Below are 14749 nucleotides of genomic sequence, written 5' to 3'. Positions count from 1 at the left end.
GCTTTTGGGGGAGTCAAAACTTACATGTGGATTATCAACTCCATGGGGGTGTCCCTAACTCCTGCGTTATTCAAGGGTCAACCGTACACACATCCACACATAAATATACATGTGTGCCGCGTAGGTATGCTTCTGCCTACAGTTCTATGAGTCGGGGACTATTATAATCTTCATATTTCAGATGGGAAGGCTACGACACTGAGATGATGAACTTGTCCCAAGGACATCACACAGTGTGTGGCAGAGCTGAGGTCTAGGTCCCAGCAATCTGACTCCAGTGTCTGTACTGTAATCCACTTCACTCTGCTACCTGTCCTGGGAGAGAGTGAGAGAAATAAGTAGAGAAAGAGACTGAGAAGGAAAAATGGAAAGTTAATTAAACATGTAAAAACTGACCCATACATAAAGATTAAGGCTTGGGCAGAAAGCTATCAACAGAGAAACACACACATCCCACGGAGGCAATGCGAAATTGATATAAAAAGACTCATACTGTAACACAATCAGAGAGAGCTACCCATACACAAAAATAAGGCATGCACACTTTATAAAGACAGACTGATAGACAAATCGAGGCAGGAGAGGGTTTACATATAAATAAGCAAGACTCAAGAAGAATGGGACGTGCCAACTAAAGGATTCTGGGAACCAAAATTCAGGCAGACAGGTCTTTATTGCCGGAATGGCTTCATTGGTGTGATTCGAAGGGAGCTATCTTCAGAGATAGAAGAGGGAAACTGATGTGAACTGTCCCATAAGGAAAGTTAAGTCCAAGATTCAGAATATCCACTTGTTCCCATTATCTATGGCTGCGTAAAAATGACTCCCAAACTTAATGGCTTAAAACAATAACCATTTATTATATGTCATTATTTTGTGAGTCAGGAATTTGAGCAGACTTACCTGGGCAAAGGTTTTGTTTGCAGAGCTGACTCACCGATTTTCAGCTGGTGGCTGGGCTGCCAAAAGACCTAAGGTAAGCTTCACTCTTATACGGGATACCTTGCCACACTCAACTAGAAGGATGGGCTCAACTAGATCTCTCTCTCTCTCCCTCCAAGTATTTTCAGGCCTTTTCATGTGGTCTCTCCAACAGAGTAGTCTGACTTCTTATTTTGTGTCTTGGGGCTTTAGGAGCTCAAAGCAGGAGCTGCTACCCTCATAAAAACAAGGTCTATAACTGCCAAAATCTCTTTCACATAGTCTCTCTCTATTAGTCAAAGTAGCCTCTTGCCAGTCCAGATTTAAGAAGAGGACAAATAGACCCTGTCTCCTGATAAAAGGAGTATCAAAGAATTTGTGGCTATCCTTGCTCTGCCATACCATTCAAACAGAAACAGGCCAATAATGCACAAATGTCTGAGAAGCCAGCAAGGATTCAAACCTTGGACACTTTCCAGAAGGAAGTGCCATGGGCAGCTAACTTTAAGAGCAGAAAATGTCTCTGAGGTAACTAGTGAATCTGAGGGTTGGATAATTACGGAAAAAGAAGGCAATAAGAGGACAGACTGTGTGGTCAGAGCCACGTACTTTGTTCGGAACTAACCAAACATGCTACAGGTACTTGGCCCCAAAGGTTGTCTGCATGTTCTTACATGTTACACTGTACACATTGTCTTAACTGCCTAAGTGACTTACTTGCTCGGACTCTACAGCCTTGTTTTTAAGATCCTAAGTTCTGATAATTTTCATTGTCCTTTATGTTTCTGAAGTATCTTCCATCTGTAAATATACTGGGGTATGTATGATTGATTAATAGTACACAGCCCCAGTCAGGATGACTCTCCTGTTCTATTTGCTGATCAAGACACACACACACAAAGGTAGGAGTGGAGACATGAATAGTAAAAGCACTGATAATTATGTAATTATATTAGCAGGATTTTCTTTTTGCCCCCAGGTCAAAATAGAATAGTTCAAGGTAAAATCGGTGGTGGTTCACACAAGCTCTGGAGTCAAGTAGAAATCTACCATACCATCTGCAAGATAGATGACTTGTTTAAGCCATAGTTAATGTGAACTTAGCACTACTTATTTTGTAGAATTGTTGGGATTGTTCAAGAAAATGCATATTGTACAGATAGCACAGAATAGTCACTCAATAAAGTAGCAATCACTATGAATATTATGTCAACTCTAATACCATAAATAGTTTATCAGTATAACTCATATTTATGTATTGTCATTCAATCAGAAACTACATGTTACATTATGGGTTTTACCAAAATTTATTTTCAGAATTCATTCTACTTTGAATTTGATTTGACCAGTGTCTGATTTCTGATATGTTTGCTCACCCATTCTTCACGAGCATAAAAATTTAGTAGATATTGTTAATGGAAAGTAGTAGATTAAAAGTGACATTTTTTATGGCCATAATGTCTGTTCTTGGCATTTTCTTTGGAGAACAATTATTTCTTGATTATTCTAAGTGTACTTAAAAGTAATACACTTGAAAAATGTACATAGTACCTCAAAAGAAAGTTTCCAATAGGCTAGTTTTGAATATAGAAGAGTATTTAAAATAGATCCTCATACCACCTTAGTCTGGCATTTTCTATTTATTACCAGAGTCTAGTTTCCAGGTCATCACATATTATTTGTTTCCTCTTCTCGGTAACCTCCAGTGAGAATTAATCTCTCCCTCATACACCTTTGTTTTTAAAGGGCGGATGCTGTATTTTTTTAAAATAATTTTAACATTTTTATGTGATGCTTTAAGAACTGTGTTTATGCCTGTCTCTCCCACTTGATTACGAGCTCCTGAAGTCAGAAGACCCTAAACCTATGTTCAAAATACAAACCAAAATGCAAATCAAAAGCCTGTGTATGTCAAAGACATTCAGTAAGAGGGATTAAGTCTGGTAATGCACACCATGAACCAATCATGTACTTCAACGACCAACCAAAAACACACCATAACATAACACAATAAATACGAGCTTTTTATAGCAACCTACATATTTTGTGAGACGGGCTATGTAAAACATACAGCCTTACCGGAGTATTTAGGACTAATTTTATTCCAAGAATACATCACCTTGTGTCTTAAGACAGAGCTGCAACTAGTGTCCTCTCGAGATTGTTGACGGGGGCTACTCCAAGGGCAGCCCGACGGACCGCAGCAGAGCCAGACCTTGGAACTTGTCAGAAATGCGAAGTATCTGGCTGCACCCGCATCTGCTGGATCCGAACCTCTGGATGCAGGAATCAGAAATCTGCGTTTTATCAAACTTCCTGTGGGACTTTAAGGCACACTAAAGTTTGATAGATATTATTCTAAACATTTATTAAAATTCCAAGCTAGAAGAGAATTAGGAAGTCTTACAGTCTAGCTCTTTACTTATTGGATGAGAAACTGAGGCCAAGATGGGATACGGTCCTTGCTTAAATAGCAGAACCAGGATCACAACCAGGATCTTTGATTCCAGACCAATGTTCTTTTCAGTGTTCTTTAACCCCCCCCAAAAAATGTCATTTTCTCTTAAAGTAAAACAAAACGGTTTTGAATGACTACTAGGTGGAGTTTGAATTAATGCTGGGTGGAATTTGGGATCCAAACTATAGTCACTTGTTACAAATTGTTAAATCAGCCAAAAGATGTTAAATAAAAAGGAGCATGGAAAAGTTGCATTCTTTTGGCTGCTGGGAAGGAACCATGCAGTATATGACCCTCCTATTCATCCTGTCACTGAGCAATAACCACACAGGCTCTCGCATGTATACACACAGTTATACACAGGAAATTTCACCCCAGATATGCAACAACATCACAATGAAGCCGTTCCTCCTCCAATGACGCATTTAGGAAGATCAGACATCTATGTCTTGTTCCTGACATAGACGGCAAACATTTGTTCTTTTACCATTAAGTATTATGTTAGCCGTGGGGTTTTATAGATTTCCTTTTTCAAGTTCAGGGAGTATTCTTGTTTTCTTTCTTTGCTGAGTATTTTATGAGGAGTAGATGTAGAATTTTGTCAAGTGTTTTTTTTTTCTGTGTTGGTTGAGATAAGTTTTCAATATGACTTTTCATTTTTAGCTTGTAATATGGGGAAGACATTGATATATTTTCTGTTAAAGCAGCCTTATATTCCCAGGACAAAGCCCATTTGGTTATGATGAATTATCCATTTAATATATTTTGGGGCTCAACTTGCTAAAATTTTGTTTGGAACTTATATAAAGATACTCATGAGGAATATTGATCAGTAATTTTTCTTATTTGTTTTGTTATGTTTCTTGGAATGCCTTTGTTTGGTTTTGGAATCAGTTTAATAGTAGCTTCATAGAACAAGTTGGAAAGCACTCCTTACTCATTAATTTTCGGAACAGTGTGCATGGAATCGATATTGTTTTCCCTTAGCTATTTGTTAGAGTTCACTAGGTAAGCAATCTGAGTCTGGAGCGGTCTTCGTGGGACGTTAGATAACTATACTTTCCGTCTCTGTAACAGATGGAGGAGTAGTTAGATTGTTTATTTGTTCAGGAGTGAACTTTGGTAATTGATGTCTTTCAAGGAATTTGACAATTTCCTCCTTCCTTCTTGACCTGGAAACTCTCTCAGAGCACTGTGGTAAGGATATCATAGTACTGACCTCATTTGTTTCCCATCTGTCAGAAATCACTCTCCTTGTAACTGTATGTGCAGTGTTTTAAAATTATTGTTTCATATTATTTATACATTTTTTGTTTGTTTGTTCCTTGTGTGAGGTAATCCCCCATCCCTGTTTCTTCACTGTGGCCAGAAGTGAAAGTCCTCCACCATTCTTTTGATTAGCCTTTGCATGGTATTTATTTTTCCATGCATGGTCTATCTTTTCCCATGCTTTTAACTTACCTGCTCTTTTCTATTTAAATTCCGTGTCTTGTAGACAGCATACAGTTGGGTCTTTCTTTAAAAAAAAAAAAAAAATCCAGTCTAACTATCTCTGCATTTTAATTGGGGTATTAGGGCATTTACATTAAACACAATTATCAATACTTATGGGTTTAAATCTATTATCTTGTTATTTGTCTTCTTAGTTTCCCATCTGCAATTCAATCCATTTTTCCTGCCTTCTTTTGGATTGTGTATTATTTTTTATTCTATTTTATTCCTATTACTAACTTATTACCTCCCCCTTTTTATTTAATTGTTCAGTGATTACTTTAGGCTTTACAGTATACAACAACATTATAGTCCACCTTCAAATAACTTTTTTAAATTCATGTATAGTCTAAGAACCATAAAACTGTCTACTTCCCTTTCCCCCTCATCCTTTGTGGTATTTTGTCATACATTTTATTCTATGAATGCTTTAAACTGCATAGCACATTGCTATTATTTTTGCTTTAAACAGTCAGTATATACTAAGAAGATTAAGAAATGAGTTAAGAATAAAATATTCATCTTCCATTTATTTATTATTTCAGGTGCTTTTCATCCTTTAACTTAAATCCAAATTTACTTCTGATATCATTTTCCATCTGCCCAAAGAGGTTTGTTTTGTTTTGTTTTGTTTAACATTTCCTGTTGTACTTATCTGGTGGCATGAATTCTTTCAACTTTTATTAGTCTGAAATAAAGTTGTGTTTTGCTTTTTTTTTTTTTTTTTAAGATTTTATTTATTTGGGAGGGACACAACTGGTGGCGGAGGGGCAAAGGAAGAGAGGAAGCAGACTCCCCACTGAGCAGGGAGCTAGATGCTGAGGTTCCATCCCAGGACCCCAAGGTCACGACCTGAGCTGAAGGCAGACACATAACCTGCTGAGCCACCCAGGTGCCCCTATTTTGCTTTTGTATTTTAAACATATTTTCACTAGCTAAAGAATTCTAGTTTGACCATATTGTCTTTCAGTGCTTTGAAGATGGTACTCTGTCCACTGTCCACTGTTTTCTGGTTTCCATTGTTTCTGCTGTTATTCTTCAATATGTTCCATTGTAATATGACTTCTCTGGCTCCTGTTAAGATTTTCTCGTTTTTTCTGATTTTCTATAATTTGATTATGATGTGACTTGACATGGTTTTCTGAGTAATTTTTATTGACCTTCTTAGATCAGTCGGCTTATAGTTTTCATCAAATTTGAAAAATGTTTACCCATTATGTCTTCAAATGTTTTTCTGACACCCTCGCCCACCCCATCCCTTTCCTCTGGGACTTCATTTACACATATATTAGAATGCTAGATACTGTCCTGCCGGACATTGATTCTTTGTTTTTTCATTCTATTTCCCCCCATACTTCATTATGGATAGTCTCTACTGCCATGTCTTCAAGTTCACTGATCTTTTCTTCTACTGATTTAGACTGTTCTTAATTCCATACAGTGCATTATTCATATCTGATACTGTATTTTTCCTCTCTAGAAGTGCCACGCCAGCCATTTTTTTAAAATATTTTATTTATTTATTTATTTATTTATTTATTTATTTATTTATTTATTTGACAGAGAGAGAGACAGCCAGCGAGAGAAGGAACACAAGCAGGGGAGTGGGAGAGGAAGAAACAGGCTCCCAGGGGAGCAGGGAGCCTGATGTGGGGCTCGATCCTAGGACTCTGGGATCACTCATCCTGAGCCCAAGGCAGACGCTTAATGACTGAGCCACCCAGGCACCACTACGCCAGCCATTTTTATAGCTTCTATATAAAAGAAGATTTTCTCCTCATCATTTCATGTTTTGCTCTACCTTCTTGAACATGTTGGTCCTATTTATAAGACCTATTTATATGTCGTTGTTAATTTCAACATCTCTGTTATTTCTGGATCAATTTCTATTGATTGATTTTTCTAACAGTTATGGGTCACAATTTTTTACTCATTTGAAGAAAATTTTTAATTTTGATTCTGATTGTGGATTTTATAGTATCAGTTGCTCTCTTTTGTTTTATTCCTTTAAATTGTGTTAAGTTTTGTTCTGGTGTGTTGTAACATGTAAACTATAGGTAAGTTACATAACAGAAGAGTTACATTACAATCAGTTAGATCATTCTGAGTTTTCTTTTAAACTTTATTATAGTGTGGCTGTAGTGTAAAAACTAAAATTTCAAATGCTGCCTTGTTACCTTTGAGCCTCATAGGTCCCCACAGGCCTATTTATGTGTTCCCCTGCTCTCAACAGATACGCCCTTTATGCATTGGGAAAGGCTGTCTATCTGGTTATCTCCATATCAGCTGAACCAGCGACACTGTACTTGGTCCTCAACTTAACAGTCTCATCTTATTGCCAGTCCACACAATTATTCAAACAAGCCAATCACAACATCCCATAAGAACCAAGGGACACCTCTTGTAACTACAGAGCCTGCCTCCCACAGCCTCACTGGGGTTACTTTGCTCCCAAGGCAACCCCATGTAGCCCTACATAGAATTTGGTGTCCACTCTTAAGCTGTGAGTATATGTGGCCCATAAACTGCTTCCAGTCTCTTCTGTCCATTGTTGGGTGCCATGTGTCTGACAATCTTATACTATTTAGGGTGAGGGACCCCTCCCTCACCAACAGGGTGAATAGGAGTTCATCAGAACAGTGTCAGAGCAGTCCTCAGTCTAGGGCTAATGTAGTCCCATGATAGTAACATTCTTTTGAGAATTCTCTTAGATGAGCTTTGTATTATATGATCTTCACACATTTTCAGGTGGGAACATGAACAGTTTCCAAACCTGTGTGATTTCTAGGAATTATTCTTCTATTCCTTCATGGAGGTGCTTTATGTAATCCTCAGGTAGTTTTCAAAACCTCTTATTTATTATATATAGATAACTTTTCAGCTAAAGACTCAAGAGATCCCTCTGAAAATCTCTGGAACTCTTTCTGTGCAATTCTTTCATCTCTAGTAATCTCTCCAGCAAGTTTTAGCCAACTCAGCCTCCCTAAACTTTGATTTTTTTACTCTCCAACTTAGCAAGACTCCTGGGTTCTTTTGGGTTCCTATAACTTTACTGAGGCATGAAAACTCTAAGCTACTAGTAAATCACAGGGCTCTTACCATTTACTTCTCTTCTCTCAGAGGTCACAGTTCTGTGCTGTTTGCTATCCAGTATCCGAAAACTTTCATTTCTAATGTGTCTCTTTTTAAAGTTGTTTAAAACAATGAATGTGCATAAAACCTGACCCCAATTAGTTCATCTTGACTGGAAGAGAAAGTTCTCATCTAAAATTTTAAAGTGTATTTTTAACAAATAATAATGTGCTCAAAAATGGAAAAATATTTATTTTTCAACTAGAAGTAGAAACTAATTTCCCCTTTAAAAATTCTGAGAATTTATAGATGTGAGAAGAACTTTGTTTTTATTTTTTTTAATTTTTATTTTTTTAAAAGATTTTATTTATTTACTTGACAGACAGAGAGACAGCCAGCGAGAGAGGGAACATAAGCAGAGGGAGTGGGAGAGGAAGAAGCAGGCTTCCAGCGGAGCAGGGAGCCCATGACGCGGGGCTCAATCCCAGAACCCTGGGATCTCGCCCTGAGCCGAAGGCAGACGCTTAACGACTGAGCCACCCAGGCGCCCCAGGACTTCGTTTTTAAAGATTTACTTTGAAACCCTGGAAACTGTTGATTTTCACCAAGATGTATGTTATTCTTTGGCAAGTTTCCTATTTTTTTTTCAATTCTGTCTCTCAGATCTCTAGCCATCATATATCTCTAGATTAAAATAAACTCCTATCTGATCTTTCTGGCTCCACTCTCGACCCTACGTCAGATCTCTTGCCCATCAACGCAGAATAGATTGTTCTTTACAGCTATCTTCACCATAATATTATCTTGCTCAAAATGGAAACATATATTTTTAATGCTTACATAATTAAATCAAAACTTTCAAAATTTGGACTATTTTATAAACTAAACCACAAAACAAATGTTATTTATTAATAGCATTATACTCTGCCTAAATTTTAAAAGCCCTAACATATTTCCAATAACAATGTGAGTCACAGACTCAATGGTATTAAACTGGGATATGTTTATCTTCCTGTTTTGGGTTGTTTTTTTTTTAAGTTTATTTGTCAGTATTTGAATGCTACTTTAGGGATAATTCTCTTCATTTTTTTGATCTAATATTTATTGAATGTTCACTATTTTCCAAGTGCTATATTACATATGTTAGGTACATAGATGACAGATATTATGGGGTTATGTATAATATAGTACTTATGCACCTTACATATAATAATCATATAATGATATAATACTTAATTTTAATACAATCCTGTAAAGCCAACTCCACACCCATTTTAATTTTACAACTGAGGAAATATTCAATTGAAGAGTTACAGTGACTGTATCACAGATAAAAGATGTATATATGATCTTTCTGTTTCCAGAATTGATCATCTTAACCACTATATATAAACGGGCAATGCAGAATATAAATGTTGCGATTATTTATTTGCTCATGGAATCCTGAAATAACAAATTATAATTCAAGCAAAAAATTATAGGAAATGAGTGATACATAGTAGTAAAGTATAAAAGCCACAATGACTATTTAATAGTTATGTAACTTAAGGGGCACCTGGGTGGTTCAGTCAGTTAAGCATCTGCCTTGGGTTCAGGTCCTGATCCTGGGCTCCTGCTTCTCCCTCTCCCTCTGCCACTCCCCGGGCTTGTGCTCTCTTTCTCTGTCAAATAAATAAAATCTTTAAAAAAAAAGTCACGTAACTTTATATACCATTGCATCTCTTATATATCACACCACTTTTTAAACCAATTTATTTAACTAACATTTGAATAAATACTATTTGAATAAATACCATTAAGAATATAGCACAAAATTAAAAAAAAAGTTTCAGAAGCATAAAAGGAGTAAATAAATGTACCATGTCATTCTGTTTATTATAGTCAATTAGATGAAAAACTATAAATATAGGGTATAATGGAATACTCTCATTAATAAGATTTTATATAATAGCTATGTGTTGACTAAATTCTCCAAAAGTTACATGGTCTTTTCAAGCATACTTTTACATAGGAAGATTTTTGAGTGCATAATTTTGCACAAGGAAAAGTCAGTAAATTTTTTAAAAGATACAGAAGAAAAAAATAACAATGCTACAAATGTAAACCAAGAAAATTATATTCAAGACACATACCTCTCCTAAAAAAAAAAAAATTCTTCACAGAGAAATCAAGTCTTAAGCGCTTTTATAAAATAAAGTACAAAATAATCACAAGAAAATGAGGGGTGAATCCAAGAGATTAGTACAAAATAGCAAATGAAAAATAAGAAAGATATAGAAGAAAAGAATCAATGAAGCTAAAAGTTGGAACTTTCATCTCCGTAAAAAGAAATTACTGTCAGAAGGGGAAAGAAGAAGAGCATAAACAGAGAGCTGAGATGGCTTCCCTCTGACTGTAATGAAAACTCTGGATGAAATATTTTCTAAATGGTGTAATACAACTCTTAGCTTGAAAGAAAAACAAGAAAACTCCAGGAGCCCTAAGCACAGAAGTAAAGCAATTAGCAGAGACAGAAGGTGAAGCTGATATCCCAGCCTACATAGTAGTCAGTCAGTCAGACCTGCAGGTGCCGGGGCTCCAAGGCAAGCAGGAAGCCAGAAGCGTGACAAAGTAGCTACATAATGGAAAATTTTAACACACTTCTCTCAAACTGGTAGTTAAATCATAGTAACTGATAGCATTAAAACACACTTTTTAAAGATATGAACAACAAAATTAATAACTTAGAGAACAGTTAGGGAATGCACATTCTTTTCAAGCTCAAAAGAGATGTTTTCAAAGGCTGATCAGGTTCTGCCACAAAGTATTTTCAATAAATGCCGAACAATTAATAACATAGTCCACATTCCATTATTACTCTGCTACCAGGATGAAATGAAAAACCAGTAACTTACAGCCTAAAAAGGTAAATAAATCAAAATTATTGTAACAAATATCTGGTAAGTCACAAGTCAAAGAAGAAATCATGATGGCAAGTGTTTCTTATTAAACATTAAGTCGTGAATTATAACTAAACCCCAATATGGTAAAGCTTGTGCAATGTAATTAAAACAGTTTCTAGAGGGAAATGTATAGTCTTAAAATGCATTTATTACAAAACAAGAAAAACTAAGAATTAATGAGCTATTCAACCAAGAACTTAGAAAAATAACAGAAAGGGCACCTGGGTGGCTCAGTGGGGTAAGCACCTGCCTTCAGCTCAGGTCATGACCTCAAGGCCCTGGGTATCCGAATCCTCCAATCCTCCAGGCTCGCTACTCAGCGGGGGTTTGCCTTTCCCTCTGCCCCTCCTCCCTGTTGAGAAACCAAAAAGACGTTTTTGAAAAAGACTAATAAAATAGAAAAATATGTAACAAGATTGATGGGAGAGACAGAAAGAGCGGGAAAGAGGCAGAGGAAGATGTGGAGAGAAAGTGTTGTGTTAAACCAGCTCTCTGGTGTGGGGGTATGTCCCAATTCGTGAGATTTCTGACTTCCATGGTGTAAATATTGCTGGTATCGCTGATTTTAATCTACCAACATGATGTCACCGTACACAGATTGAGAAGAGATGCAGAGATTTGGCTCTGGGCAGCCAGTATAAGCCAGCTCTTAGAGAGAGGTCACTGGAGAGAAGTCATAAACAAATAATATTAGGACCGAAAAGAGTACACAATGCAGTAAAAATGTAAAACATTATAAGAGAATATCTTGAATAATTCTGTGAACATAAGCGAAAACTTGAGAAAAGTAGACAATTTCTTAGAGAACCACAACTTACTAAATAGACCCAAAAGCAAGCTAGACTAGAACTAGTCTTCATACTTACTAAATTAGAATTTCTGGGTATGAGGTCACTGAGTCTGTATGGTGATACACACTGAAGTTTGAGAAAGATTGTTTCAAGGAAAAGATCAACCTAAGGTTATGCAAACTATTTTAGAGGCTAGGAAAAGAAGAAACTCCCCTATGAGGCCGATATAGCCTGCCATCCAGAATCAGACATAAATACTATAAGAAAAATTATAGGCTGATGTCACATGGGATATAAATCTTCGAGCTAACGTGTTAACTAACAATGGAATCCACCAACACTTCTGTGTGTTTGTCTCTGTTGGTGTGGGCCATGACTAAGTTGGGAATATCCCCGGAACCAAAAGATGTTTTTATATCTGGAAATCAGTTACTATATTTGCCACAGTAATAAATTAAAGGAGAAAAGCCATATGATGATCTCTATAGGTACAGAAAGTATTTTTGGTAAATTTAAATATTTTATTATTATTAACCCTTAGCCAACTAGAAATAGAAAACTTCTAACCTGATCAAAACGACCTTTAAAAACCATAATTATTTTGATAAAATTATAGATATATTCCTTTCAAATTAGGAACAAGACAAAGATACCTGCCATTAACACCTCTATTCAGCATTGTATTGGTGGAAGTGGCCCCACTCTGTGCGGTAAAAAATACAAGAAATAAAAGGATGTCAACCAGAAAGACAGAAATTTCATTTTTCTCAGTGATATTATTGTGAATACAAAAATTCAAGACACTTTGTTGACAAATTAATAAAGTTCAAGAAGCTTGTTCAATATGAGATCTCTGTACAAACAGCAACAGGACTCCCCAGTAATAACGTTCGATCTGATTTACAATAGCTTGAAAAATTTTAAGTCATTTAGAAACAAATCTAACAAAATAAGCAAAATATACAACCCTAATTATATAAACACTAAATAGATGGAGAGTATACAGTGTTTGCGAAAAGGATGATTCAGTATTTTAATGATGTTATTTCTTCCCAAATTAGGGTTGCCAGATTTAGCAAACACAAAATAGAGTATACTCAGTTAAACTTCAATTTCAAATAAATAATGAATAACTCTTTAATATAACTCTCTCTCTCAAATATTGTGTGGGGCATATTTACATTAAAAAAATTATTGCTTGGGGGCGCCTGGGTGGCGCAGTCGTTAAGCGTTTGCCTTCGGCTCAGGGCGTGATCCCAGTGCTCTGGGATCGAGCCCCACATCAGGCTCCTCCGCTAGGAGCCTGCTTCTTCCTCTCCTACTCCCCCTGCTTGTGTTCCCTCTCTCGCTGGCTGTCTCTCTCTCTGCCAAATAAATAAATAAAATCCTTTAAAAAAAATTATTGCACGGATACCTGTATCTATCGAACTAGATATATACACATATAGATATAGATATTTATTTATATTTATATAATTTGTTATTTATCTGAACTTCAAATTTAACTGGGCATCTTGTAATTTACTGGGCAACGCTATACTAAATTAATCTAGTGACCAGGTATTATCCAATATAATCCCAACAGGATTTTTCATGGAATTTAGAAATAATCCTAATATACATCTAGAAGAGTAAAGGAAGTAATATATAAATATGAAAATGGCTTTTCCAAGAATAATGGGTAGTGTAAAGAAAATCTACACTACTCCTGGGTCTCTCCTTTATGCTCACATGACTACCACACCAGCAACACTCTGACACCAGCTAGAGGTGTGGGGGAACTGTGACAGCAGCTGGGTGACCTACAATTTAACTTAATTCTGACACTATTTACCTGGGGACAGCATCAGAACCCTCAGCTTAGGGCTATCTCACAAGACGGCCCCCCAACCTCAGCGAACAGCAAGCCCAGGTCGTTGCCTGTACTTCTGGCCAATCAGCTATAGACCGAGAGATTCCCATTTGTCAGAAGGTGGAGGAGAGACAGTAAAGTATCTCCCAGACTGAAAAGGCACTTTGAGACCAGAAGGGAAGCAGGCCAGTCTGTACAGTTCACAGAGTTTTATTCAGGATAACTTACTGACAGGGAGCATTGGGCAGAGAATGATGCATGGCAGCCGCATAGTCATTCCCTACAAAACCCGGCCCTTAGTCCACAGATGTCACAGAGTGAGGGGACAGTCAGAAGGGCAGTGTAGTGAGACCAAAGGGTTTGCAGGCACCTCCGAGGGTTGCATGCACCTAATTGACAGCTACTCTTCCGTTAGATCTTGCAGCACCACCTATGAGTCAGGAATGAGAAAGACTACGTTCTCTCTAACAGATTCATGGGATGCCAAAGCAGGTCCCCCTCTCCCCCATCCTGGCCTTGGTGGGCATTTCTGAGGTATGTGTATTAATCTCCCAGGGGCCTGGAACACGTAGCCTCAAGAGATATCACTGAGCAAACATGAACAAGATGGAGGGCCAAAGATGGAGTCAGTATTGTCAGCACTCCTACACCATTACACCCTCCTGAGATTCAATTAATTTGCTAGAGCAGCTCACAGTTTACTTACTGTTTACCAGTTTATTATAAAAGGGTATGATAAAGAATGCAAATGAGCATCCATCCAGATGGAAGAGACGCATAGGGAAAGTTATGTGGGAGGGGGCACGGAGATTCCATGCCCTCTCCAGGAGCACCACTTTCCCACCACTTCCATGTGTTCAATGGCCTGGAAGCTCCCCCTACCTGGTACTTTGGGGATTCTTATGAAGGCTTCATCATGTAGGCATAGTCATAATTTACTCAACTCCAGCTCCCTCACCCCTTCCTGAAGGATAGCAGATGGGGCTGAAAGTTCCAAGCTTCTAATCATGTCTTGGTCTTTCTGGTGACCAGTCGCCACCCCAGAGGCCATGGAGAGTCATCTCATTAGAATAAAAGACACACCGCTATCACCCAGGAAATTCCAAGGGATTTAGGAACTCTGTGTCAGAAACAGGAGTTAAACATCAAATATCAGAACAAAAGATGTTCCTAGTGTTCTTGTCACCTAGGAAATTATAAGGATTTTAGGAGCTTTGTACAG

The 14749-nt window shown here is 37.3% G+C and overlaps 1 long non-coding RNA gene across 1 annotated transcript in view; it reads right to left on the bottom strand.

The window, feature by feature from the left end:
- Window positions 1-564: 564 nt before the first annotated feature.
- LOC130543541 (uncharacterized) overlaps window positions 565-14749 on the bottom strand; it is a 26566-nt gene continuing 12381 nt past the window's right edge. The window contains exons 2-5 of the long non-coding RNA XR_008958960.1: window positions 11106-11236; window positions 9498-9603; window positions 4841-4895; window positions 565-3197 (exon numbers count right to left, since the gene is read on the bottom strand). This is a non-coding gene — a long non-coding RNA (uncharacterized LOC130543541). The remainder of the gene's footprint in view (window positions 3198-4840; window positions 4896-9497; window positions 9604-11105; window positions 11237-14749) is intronic.

This window comes from Ursus arctos, unplaced genomic scaffold, assembly GCF_023065955.2.
Source record: "Ursus arctos isolate Adak ecotype North America unplaced genomic scaffold, UrsArc2.0 scaffold_13, whole genome shotgun sequence".
Lineage (NCBI taxonomy): Eukaryota > Metazoa > Chordata > Mammalia > Carnivora > Ursidae > Ursus > Ursus arctos.
The sequence above is the reverse complement of the archived record's forward strand: the minus strand, read 5'-3'. Positions and strand labels throughout refer to the sequence as shown.